Source organism: Oncorhynchus kisutch, linkage group LG11, assembly GCF_002021735.2.
Source record: "Oncorhynchus kisutch isolate 150728-3 linkage group LG11, Okis_V2, whole genome shotgun sequence".
Classification (NCBI taxonomy): Eukaryota; Metazoa; Chordata; class Actinopteri; order Salmoniformes; family Salmonidae; genus Oncorhynchus; species Oncorhynchus kisutch.
Window position 1 is genome coordinate 58909554 of NC_034184.2, and position 12511 is coordinate 58922064.

Here is a 12511-nt window from a genome sequence, read left to right on the forward strand (position 1 = left end):
AAGAGAGAGGAGAGAATGATAGCGAAGGAGAGAGAAAAAAAAACGCTTTTACATAAAAGTCGGGAAATCACTGCCTTTGAAAAATAACCATATGTTTCGGTGTGATACGGAATTAGGGCTGTATTCATGAATCTATTCAGGCACAATCAATGCAAGCGCGATTCATAAAAGATGACATAAGTTTGACCTGTGAGCTGGGACTTCTGGGCTGCCCAGTGAGTCTGAGCCGAGTGGAGATGGCCATTTGGACTCTTTGAAGTCCTGATGGCTACCGATGGGACCTGGATCAGACCTTTGCCCCCAGCTGCATTAACCCCCGAAGCCCCAGCTATACTACACCAACACTGAGTCAGCACAACCAGGCCTAAGCCTGCCTCCCTGCTTTTCTGGCTGGCTAGCTCCATGCATAATCTCCACACTGTACAGCTATGGGCTCAGCTCCATTATTCAAACTTCAGGATTTGTTTACAGTGCATTTTATTATGTTCCCATACTATGGGATATCTTGACTTTCGATGGCGTTAATGTTATGGTCTATGTTGGAGTACTGTAAGTCAATTTGCTATGAATTAAGGGGGCGCTGAGCACCCTTATCATTCTGTTTACTTCTCAATGTCCCTCTGTGTTTCACTACTGTCTCCCTCTCGGTCTGCTGCGTACTGACCCACATCTATACTGAACAAAAATATAAATGCAACATGCAACAATTTGAACGATTTTACTAAGTTACAGTTCATATAAGGAAATCAGTTAATTGAAATAAATAAATTAGGCCCTAATCTATGGATTTCACATGACTGGGCAGGGTTGCAGCCATGGTTGGGCCTGGGAGGGCATAGGACAACCCACTTGGGAGCCAGGTCCAGCCAATTAGAATAAGTTTTTCCCCCAAAAGACTTTAATACGGACATAAATACTCCTCAGTTTCATCAGATGTCTGGGTGGCTGATCTCAGACGATCCCGCAGGTAAAGGATGTGGAGATCCTGGGCTGGTGCGGTTTCAAGTGGTATGCGGTTGTGAGGCTGGTTGGACATACTGCCAAATTCTCTAAAATGATGTTGGAGGCGGCTTATAGTAGGGAAATTAACAATCAATTATCTGGCAACAGCAGTGGTTGACATTCATGTAGTCAGCATGCCAATTGCACGCTCCTTCAAAACTTGAGACATCTGTGGCATTGTGTTGTCCCAGCACAAGTGCACCTGTGTATTGATCATGCTGTTTAATCAGCTTCTTGATATGCCACACCTGTCAGGTAGATGGATTATCTTGGCAAAGGATAAATGCTCATTAACAAGGATGTAAACACATTTAAGAGAAATAAGCTTTTTGTGTATATGGGAAATGTTATTTGGGATCTTATTTCAGCTCATGAAACATTGAACCAACACTTTACATGTTAACATTTTCATTTTTGTTCAGTATAGATCAAAATATTGCGATATGAAGATAGTATGATACGCACACACACACACACACACATAGCATGACCGCTTTTGCCTGATTGTTTGAAGCAGCTGTTGTGGTGATGAAAAGAGGCGAGTCAGAAAGAGGATTAGCAAGGCTGTGAAAAAGCAGAGAATTATTGACAGAAAAGGGGGATTTAGATTTAGCCTCTGGCCGTCCCAACAAGCTTCTCCACAGACAGACCCTCTTCAATGATGACTCAGTAAGACCCAGTAAGTTCATTTTAGAGTTCATTTTAGAGTTCCAAATGGCACCCTATTCCCTATTTAGTCCACTACTTTTGACCAGGGCTATGGTGCACTAAATATGGTATAGGCTGTAATTTGGGATGCAGATTAGACTGACATTGCACTACTTTGGAAACTCACTGTCTGTCCTCACAGACCCCCCCACCAAGGGGGGCATTTTCTATAAGGCCTTATCCCATCAGTGAAACTGATGTCAACCATTGGCAAAACTCATAAACTTATTAGCAAAACTCACAGGGTGATGGGACAAAATTAGTACTATGATGAACTAATATTACACTGTCAAACAGAGACGAATACTGCATAACTCTACATGGAGAAAATGCCAAAACAAAAATCTCATTCTAAATATATCCAAATATCTGGTGATTAAAATAATTCCAGATTTGTATAAATCTTTGGTGATTAAAATAGGATGACATTAAGAATCCAGTGCACCAGTCCTGTACGTCTATTTTAACTGCAGATGAGAAGAGTCAACAACGCCAAATCAGTGGTTTAATCATATAAAGAATTGTACTGTACCATTTCGATGTGGGTAGAGAAAGCTTGATGGACACTAAGAAAGCTTTGTTGTAGAGTGTTTAACACAAAATCCGGGGAGGGGCCAGCTGAGTAGAAGACTGTATCATCTGCATATAAATGGGTGAGAGAGTTTCATGTGCTATGTTGTTGATTTAAATTGAAAAGAGCGTGGGGCCTAGGATCGAGCCTTGGGGTACTCGCTTGGTGACAGGCAGTGGCTGAGAAAGCAGATGTTCGTACTTCATACACTGCACTTTTTGAGAGGGGTAGTTAGCAAACCAGGCCAAACGCCCCTTGGAGACACCAATACTCCTTATCCGACCCACAAGAATAGAATGGTCTACCGTATCAAAAGCTTTGGCCAAGTCAATAAAAATAGCAGCATTGCTTAGAATCAAGGGCAATGATGACATTTAGGATCTTTAAGGTTGTAGGGACACATCCATAACCTGGGCCGAAATCAGATTGCATACCAGAGAGAATACTATAGACATCAAGAAAGCCAGTCAGTTGATTATTGACTATGTTTTCCCAACACTTTTGATAAACAGGGCAAAATATAAATGTGGCTATAACAGTTAGGATCAGCTTGATCTCCCCTTTAAATGTAAGGGCACACTGTGGCTGCCTTCTAAGCAATAGGAACCTCCCCAGAGAGGGGAAACAGGTTAAAAAGGTCAGTGATAGGTTCTGTGATGATAGGGGCAGCAACCTTAAAGAAGAAAGAATTTAAACCATCTGACCCAGATGGATTTTTGGGGTCAAGTTTAAGGAGCTCCTTTAGCACCTCAGACTCAGTGACCATCTGCAGGGAGAAACTGTGTAGCGGGGCAGGGGGAAAAGAGGGAGGAGCATCACACAGAACCCAAACCGGCTGCACACGTGCGCTATCATGCATAAATTGATTTTGTCCCCCACACCAAACTCGATCAAGACACGCAGGTTAAAATATCAAAACAAACTCTGACCCAATGACAGTAATTTGGGTACAGGTTGAAAAGCATTAAACATGTATGGCAATTTAGCTAGTTAGCTTGCACTTGCTAGCTAATTTGTCCTATTTAGCTAACTTGCTGTTGCTAGCTAATTTGTCCTTCGATATAAACATTGAGTTGTTATTTTATCTGAAACGCACAAGGTCCTCTATTCCGACAATTAATCCACACATAAAACAGTCAACCAAATCGTTTCTAGTCATCTCTCCACCCAGGCTTTTTCATCTTTGAACTTATATGGTGATTGGCATCTACACTTTCATAGTATTACCACGACAACCGGCAAAACAGTTCGTCTTTCAATCACCCACGTGGATATAACCGATGAGGAGATGGCACGTGGGTACCTGCTTCTATAAACCAATGTGGAGATGGGAGAGGCAGGACTTGCAGCGCGATCTGTGTCAGAAATAAGAATGACTTCTATTTTAGCCCTTGTCAACACAGACTCTCGTTGGCGCGCGTGAGCAGTGTGGGTACAATAATTGAATAACATATATTCCTAAATTACGTACGCGACCCGAGCGGTGTAGTCAGGGTATCAGGGCTAGTCGCATTAGGATGGCTGGGAGATAAGGAAGTGTTAGACGGGCAAGGAGGCATGGCTTAGTCAAATAGGAATCCTGACTTAATGAAGTGATGATTAAAGAGCTCAGCCATGCGCTCCTTGTCAGTAATAACCACATCATCAGCATTAATGGACATGGGCAGCTGTGAGGAGGAGGGTTTATTCTCCAGGTCTTTCACCGTTGTCCAGAACGTCTTGGGGTTAGACCCACAGAAAGATAACTGCTCCTTAAAGGAACTAACTGGCCTTCCGGATAGCCTCATTTGCCTGAACGTTAGCCAGTCAGCCGGAGTAATTGTGTGCATAGCCTTTCGCCGAATGGTGGAGTAACTCTACCAGATCACAGTCGAACCAGTGGCTGAACCAGTCTTTATGTGGTCATGTTTGTTAATAATACCACTGAAAATATACAAAATAAGATCCAAGCATCCTCGACAGAGGGGATCAAGCTGATTCTATACCAATTTCCAGTGGCCAGGTCATGAAGGTGCCACTAGTGTTGATCAAAGCCTCGAGTAATGAACCTATTTTTGACACAATTGGCTGGAACTGCTCAATGCTTCAGGAAGCTTCGTTTCCTCATCACTAACTACAGGGCAAAACAGCTCAAAAGGCCAGCGACTCAACCATTAAAGGTCAATGTATTTGTTTTTTCCAAAAATCATTATAGTTTAGAATGTTCAAAAAAGTTACAATTGAATCCATAATTAATTTATAATTCCAAATAATAAACAGTTAAAACAATAAGTCATCAATTCAAATTAGGCAAACCATATGGTCATCCAAACAAAAACAATCAAAAATGAATCTGAAAAATCTGTCAGTCCATCAGGCCACAATGTGTATGTGTTGGGGGAGGGGAAGGGGTGGGGTCTGTATTCAGTAATATACTGAATTCAGTTCATACAGTATCATACTGTTGATTAATACAGTAAGTCACTGATAAAATGACAAAAACATTGTTTAATCAACCAAACTTTACTCAAACCGTTGAAACGACGGAAACTATGACATGAAACTCAACATCTGTTGAGTCTTACTAATGAGTGCAGCACTGAGTCATCATGTACAGTAGAGAAAGAGTATATTTGTAATGTAAATGCAGGGCTTTGAGTTTTGGTCTGGAGCTGTCAGCCCCCAAACTGGTGTAGCAGACCTCTGAAGGGCACACGTAATGAATTCACACACTCTAATGTGTATTAGAGTAATGTGTATTAAGTATTTGCAGATTTGAAGCCCATCCCCTTCTAACACCTGTTTGGATGGAAGTTCTGCATCCCAAAAAGCACCCGATCCCCTATAATGTGCGTCAAAGGTAGTGCACTATATAGGGAAGAGGGTGCCATTTGGGATGTACACAGTGCCACCTCAGTGCTTAGCCAGGTACAAGTGATGTAAAGAAGAGGGCCATAGTGGGAAGGGAAATGAGTCTAGGGGGGCCACAGGATCATAGAAAGAGATATAATTACAGTTTAAAGAGTCACTGGCAATTTAATCAGCATGTCACATTTGTTCTGGGTTTGGATGAAACTGAAACGTACACTCGGACACGAATGCATGCACACATCACTGTTCCGGCAGGTGAAGGGTGGACTTTAATCAGGGGGTGAGTGTTCGAGTGCATGGATGTTATTTCCCTGGTGATTCAGGGTATTGTGTGGGTCTGTCATTTCCACATTGTCTTCTCCCAGACATGGTGCATCAGACATCAGGGAGAGGAGTGCAGAGGAGGGCAGGGCAGAGGAGAGGCACACTCAAGGAGCACTACTAATAGCCAGCATTGTCACAGCCAGACCCTCCCCATACCCCTGTCACAATCCCCTTCTCCCCCCACATTTCCTCTCCTTGTATCTAACATTTAATTAAAGGATGATTTCCCACTTTTAAGGCCGTTCCTCACATCCTTTGCGTATGCTTTCCTACTGATGAGGAATGTTATACAGTATTTTATTGCAGTGTCTTCTATTGAATGGCAGTTAGGTAATGGCAGTCTGCTTACTGCTCAAAACTAAAGAAGTCACAGCCTGTAGAAAATGAGTCTGCATCTCTTGAGTCTGCATCTCAAATGGCACCCTATTCCCTTTATAGGGAACTACTTTTGATCAGAGCCCTGGTTAAACGTAGTGCACTAAATATGGAAGGGGAGAGGAGACCACCATAGTCCCTGTGTCCAATAATACTAAGGTAACCTGCCTAAATGACTACCAACCTATAGCACTCACGTCAATAGCCATGAAATGCTTTGAAAGGCTGGTCATGGCTCACATCCGCACCATTATCCCAGAAACCCTAGACCCACTCCAATTTGCATACCGCCCCAACAGATCCACAGATGATGCAATCTCTATTGCACTCCATACTGCCCTTTCACACCTGGACAAAAGGAACAGCTATGTGAGAATGCTATATTGACAACAGCTCAGCGTTGTCTGATCCTCAACACGGGGGCCCCTCAGGGGAGCTTGCTCAGTCCCCTCCTGTTCACTCATGACTGCACGGCCAGGCACGACTCCAAAACCGTCATTAAGTTTGCTGATGACACAACAGTGGAAGGGAGGAGGTCAGAGATCTGACCGTGTGGTGCAAGGACATCAACCTATCCCTCAACGTGATCAAGGCAAAGGAGATGATTGTGGAATACAGGAAAAGGAGGACCGAGCATGTCCCCATTCTCATCGACGGGGCTGCAGTGGAGCAGGTTGAGAGCTTCAAGTTCCTTGGCGTCCACATCAACCACAAACTAACATTGTCCAAGCACACCAACTGGCAACTGCTCAGTGTCAGAGGAAGGCGGTACAAATTGTCAAAGACTCCAGCCACCCTAGTCATAGACTGTTCTCTCTGCTACCGCACGGCAAGCGGTACCGGAGCGCCAAGTCTAGGTCCAAGAGGCTCCTAAATAGCTTCTACCTCCAAGCTATAAGACTCCTGAACAGCTAATCAAATGGCTACCCAGACTATTTGCATTGCCCCTCCCCCTTTGGAACACTTCTGCTTCTCTCTGTTATTATCTATGCATAGTCACCTTAATAACTCTATCTACATGTTCATATTACCTCTTACCTCGATACGGGTGCCCGCGCACAGTGACTCTGTACCGGTACCCCCTGTATATAGCCCTGCTATTGTCATTTACTGCTGCTCTTTAATCATTTGTCATTCTTATCTGTTAGGTTTTTATGGTGTTTTCTTAAAACTGCATTGTTGGTTAAGGGCTTGTAAGTAAGCATGTCACTGTAAGGTCACCTGTTGTATTTGGCACATGTGACATGAAATTAGATTTTTTTTGTTGATTTGATGACATTTGGGACTGAGAACAGTTCCTCAAAGAGACTGCAGGACCCCTCAGCCTTATATATTTCAAGGAGCACAAATAGGCTAGGTTAAATGTTTGCTCTTATCTTCTCCTTTTGGGGAGGGGGGGGGGCGGATTCCGTGCATGTTCTCTCTTTCATGCTATATCTCACAGCTTCCCAAAGGACCGCGTTTGGGATGAGAACTGAGACAGCGCAGGTTAGATTTTTTAGCGAAACTCATCTTAGCTGAATACGTTACAGTATTGAATGTCTCTCCGACCAAGCATTTCTGGTTTGAGAGTTAAGTCTCTTGTTTTCGTATTCCTTGAGCAGTGTAATTGCCTTAATAGAAAACTGTTATTTATTTGTTCTTCTATTATTTAATGTTCTCTCAACATAGTTTTTCTCTCTCTCTCCTGTTCTGTTATTAAAGACCTTCCCGCTTGCATGGAGGACAACAGGCTTGGATTTAAGGACTGGCGAGACATTGTGTGGAAGAGGAGACAATAAAGTGGGTGAGTTAATGCATATCTGCTTTATAACTATACTGCAACCCAACCTCATGATGAAAACGTTCCCAGGGCACGTTTTTGCAAACAAGAGAAAAGATGCACATTCTTATCTGAAGGTTGGGTTGCAGTACCGATACTTTATAGCATAAGAGCCACTGTTGATACTGTCCCAAAATGTTTTGCACGTAAAGCAATCAAGATTTCAAGATATAGAACTTTCAAAATACTGAAAGTGTCACAGTAGTTGGTATGTTTTCCATGATCCGGTCTGTCAAGGCTGGCCCCGACTGTCATCATTATTCAGACCAATACACACGCTCTTTTCGTTGAACTTTGACCTTTCTGACAGAACATTAGACGGCAACAACCTTGCTGTAACCCCAGTCATGACACGCATGGACAGGAACACATTGGAGTGTGGGTGTCTGTCAGATCGGACAGAGAGGGAGAGATGGAGGAAGAGAAGAGAGAGGGGGAGGATAATGTAGGATAGAAGAAGTCAGACATGGAGTGGGAAGCAGAGATGGAGATGGAGAGAGGGATAGGAGTGAGACTGGGGGAAAGAGTAAGATTGGGGCTGAATCAGCTATGTGCTCTTTGTGTCTGTCGCCTCAGCAGCTCTCCAGTAGCCATGACTTTTTTTCTACACGGTTCAGAACATTTAATGATATTTGGTGGCACACCAGATGTTGGCCCTGAGATTATAAGAGTTTATACTCCAAAGAAGGAAGGAAACGTGTTTGTTAGGAGATAAAAAGTGCTGAACTTGGTTACTCTCTGCCAGCCACATTCAAACCAACTCTGGCCATGCTGCGGAAGATTGAGAAGAGAGAAAATTCTCCATTCTGTGTGTGGTAGTATTGGTGTGTGGAACTTCCGACGCCGTACTGTACGCAGTGCTTGAATTGGGCCAGTACACACAGAGTACCTTCACCTCAAATATTATACTGCTTGAATACTGGCACCTTTTATAGAATAATGGCTTAAAAATATGACGAGCACTGGCACCAAAATAACATTTGTACAGACACCCAAAATGAGCATCTATTTCAGTCCACTTCAAGCACTGTGTGAGTGTCTGAATTGGAATGCATGATACAGCAGTAATCCTATGGGGTTGGTTGTGAGGCTTAAAACAGCTTTTAGGTAGCTAGCTGGAGAGTTTAGTGAGTTCAGAGAGGTAAGAGTATGGTAAAGTAGGGACACAGCTGCCATCAGAACATACCTCTAGTTGCATCCCAAATGGCACCATATTCAATTTATATTGTATGACTTTTGACCAGGGTAGGGCAGACCAAGTAGTGCACTATAAAGGGAATAGGGTGCCATTTGCGACACTGCCAGATTAAACATTAGTCTAGCAACAGGACTCTGCAGGAGAGGAGAGTTACTGCTGTGTAATGTGTAGCTGGTAGATACTGGTAAACTGTTAGATGGAGTGCAAATTGTGTTTGGATGCACTTTGCCAAACAAAGTATTGGAGATTTAAAAAAATGTTCAGAAGAATCTTTAGTCCGATCTTGAGTCCGTTAATTTGAGTTATGTTAAAAATTGGAATGTGTGTGACAATTCGGAACAGATGAAGATTTCAGAAAATGACAATATGACTACAATTCAAATTAATTTGGCTAAAGTACAAATATAGAGCCTCACAGCGGAGGTGTCACCATACCCATAATACCTAGCGGTCAAACAGGATAATGTTTCCAATCTTTTTTTCCACCATTCATTTTTCACATAGGGATTTTAGAAACCCTTAAAATAAGGGCTGTGTTTTGTGTAGGCTTACCCTGGCATGATGTTTTGACAACCATGTACAGTTGAAGTCGGAAGGTCACATACATTTTGGTTGGAGTGATTAAATCTAATTTTTCAACCACTCCACAAATTTCTTGTTAACAAACTATAGTTTTGGCAAGTCGCTTAGGACATCTACTTTGTGCATGACACAAGTAATTTTTTCAACAATTGTTTTTCAGACAGATTATTTAATGTATAATTCACTGTATCACAATTCCAGTGGGTCAGAAGTTTACATACACTAAGTTGACAGTGCCTTTTAACAGCTTGGAAAATTCCAGAAAATGATGTCACAGCTTTAGAAGCTTCTGATTGGCTAATTGACATCATTTGAGTCAATCGGAGGTGTACCTGTGGATGTATTTCAAGGCCTACCTACAAACTCTTTGCTTGACATCATGGGAAAAGCAAAAGGAATCAGCCAAGGCCTCAAAAAAAAACATTGTAGCCCTCCACAAGTCTGGTTCATCCTTGCGAGCAATATCCAAATGCCTGAAGGTACCCTGTTCATCTGTACAAACAATAGTATGCAGGTATAAACACCATGGGACCACCCAGCCGTCATACCGCTCAGGAAGGAGACGCGTTCTGTCTCCTACAGATGAACGTACTTTGGTGCGAAAAGTGCAAGTCAATCCCAAAACAACAGCAAAGGACATTGTGAAGATGCTGGAGGAAACAGGTACAAAAGTATCTATATCCAGAGTAAAACGAGTCCTATATCGACATAACCTGAAAGGCCGCTCAGCAACGAAGAAGCCACTGCTCCAAAACCGCCATAAAAAAGCCAGACTACGGTTTTGAAATGCACATGGGGGTAAAGATCGTACTTTTTGGAGAAATGTCCTCTGGTCTGATGAAACGAAAATAGAACTGTTTGGCCATAGTGACCATCGTTATGTTTGGAGGAAAAAGGGGTAGGCTTGCAAGCCGAAGGACACCATCTCAACCGTGAAGCATGGGGGGTGGCAGCATCATGTTGTGGGGGTGCTGTGTTGCAGGAGAGACTGGTGTATTTCACAAAATAGGTGTAACGGCGTTCTTCGTTTGTCGAAAGAGAGTCGGACCGAAATGCAGCGTGGTGATTACTCATGTTCTTTAATGAAGAGAAAATGGCGATACATGAAATAACTTAATAAATACAAAACAACAAACGGAACGTGAAACCTAATACAGCCTATCTGGTGAAACTACACAGAGACAGGAACAATCACCCACGAAAGACAAAGCGAAACTCAGGCTACCTAAATACGGTTCCCAATCAGAGGCAACGAGAATCACCTGACTGCTGATTGAGAACCGCCTCAGGCAGCCAAGCCTATACAACACCCCTAATCAGCCGCGATCCCAAATACTACAAACCCCAATACGAAATACAACACGTAAACCCATGTCACACCCTGGCCTGACCAAAATATATAACGAAAACACAAAAACCTAAGACCAAGGCGTGACAATAGGTGGCATCATGAGGCAGAAAAATTATGTGGATATATTGGAGCAACATCAAGACATCAGTCAGGAAGTTAAAGCTTAGTCACAAATGGGTCTTCCAAATGGACAATGACCCCAAGCATACTTCAAAGGTTGTGGCAAAATGGCTTAAGGAAAACAAAGTCAAGGTATTGGAGTGGCCATCACAAAGCCCTGACCTCAATCCCATAGAACATGGCAGAACTGAAAAGCGTGTGCGAGCAAGGACGCCTACAAACCTCACTCAGGTTTGTCAGGAGGAATGGGCCGAAATTCACCCAACTTATTGTGGGATTCTTGTGGAATTCTACCCGAAACGCTTGACCCAGGTTAAACAATTTAAAGGCAATGCTACCAAATACTAATTGAATGTACGTAAACGTATGACCCACTGGGAATGTGATGAAAGAAATAAAAGCTGAAATAAATAATTCTCTCTACTATATTATTCTGACATTTCACATTCTTAAAATAAAGTGATGATCCTAACTGACCTAAGACAGGGAATTTTTACTAGGATTAAATGTCAGGAATTGTGAAAAAGAGTTTAAATGTATTTGGATCTCGGACAATCTCTCTCAGACAAGGTGACTTTTATCACCGTAGGGATGGTGCCAGGTTTCCTCCAGAAGAGACGCTTGGCATTCAGGTCCAATAATTCAGTCTTGGATTCATCAGTCCAGAGAATCTTGTTTCTCATGGTCTGAGAGTCCTTTAGGTGCCTTTTGGCAAACTACAAGCAGGCTGTCATGTGCCTTTTGCTGAGGAGTGGATTCCGTCTGGCCACTGATTTGTTGAAGTGCTGCAGAGAGGGTTTTCCTTCTGGAATGTTCTCCCATCTCCACAGAGGAACTCTGGAGCACAGTCAGAGTGACCATCGGGTTCTTGGTCACCTCCTGACCAAGGCTCTTCTCCCCCGATTGCTTAGTTTGGCCGAGCAGCCAGCTCTAGGAAAAGTCTTGATGCTTCCATTTAAGATTAATTTAGCAACTGTGTTCTTGGGGACCTTCAACACATTTTTGGGACGCTTCCATAGATCTGTGCCTTGACACAATCCTGTCTTGGAGCTCTACGGACAATTCCTTCGATCTCATGGCTTGGTTTTTACTCTGACATGCTCTATCAACTGTGGGACCTTATATAGACAGGTGTGTGCCTTTCCAAATAATGTCCAATCAATTGAATTTACCACAGATGGACTCTAATCAAGTTGTAGAAACTTCTCAAGGATGATAAATGGAAAAAGGATGCACCTCTGCTCAATTTCGAGTGTCATAGCAAAGGGTCTGAATTCTTATATAAATAAGGTATTTCTGTTTTTTATTTTGAATAGATTTGCAAACATTTAACATTTCACTTTGTCATTCTGGGGTATTGTGTAGATTGATGAGGGAAAAATGAGTTTAATCAATTTTAGAATAAGGCTGTAATGTAACAAAATGTGGAAAAAGTCAGGGGGTCTGAACTTTCCGAATGCACTGTACATTGCTTGTTTTGTTAGGCAAAACTATTCTGTTTTAGCAAACATGAAATGGTGGAGTGATTTCTACATATCACTCCTTTAAAAGTGATATGTTCCACTGCATTAAGAACGTGAACACGTTAGTAGTCTAGGTAATTACTGT

At 42.6% G+C, this 12511-nt stretch overlaps 1 protein-coding gene across 2 annotated transcripts in view; it reads left to right on the forward strand.

Moving 5' to 3' along the window:
* The window catches only part of dlgap1b (discs, large (Drosophila) homolog-associated protein 1b), a 269804-nt gene that overhangs the window by 78705 nt on the left and 178588 nt on the right, over window positions 1-12511 (forward strand). For both annotated transcript variants that reach the window (XM_031835966.1, XM_031835967.1), the window contains exon 2: window positions 7535-7616. The gene's annotated coding sequence lies outside the window, so the exon portion shown is untranslated. The remainder of the gene's footprint in view (window positions 1-7534; window positions 7617-12511) is intronic.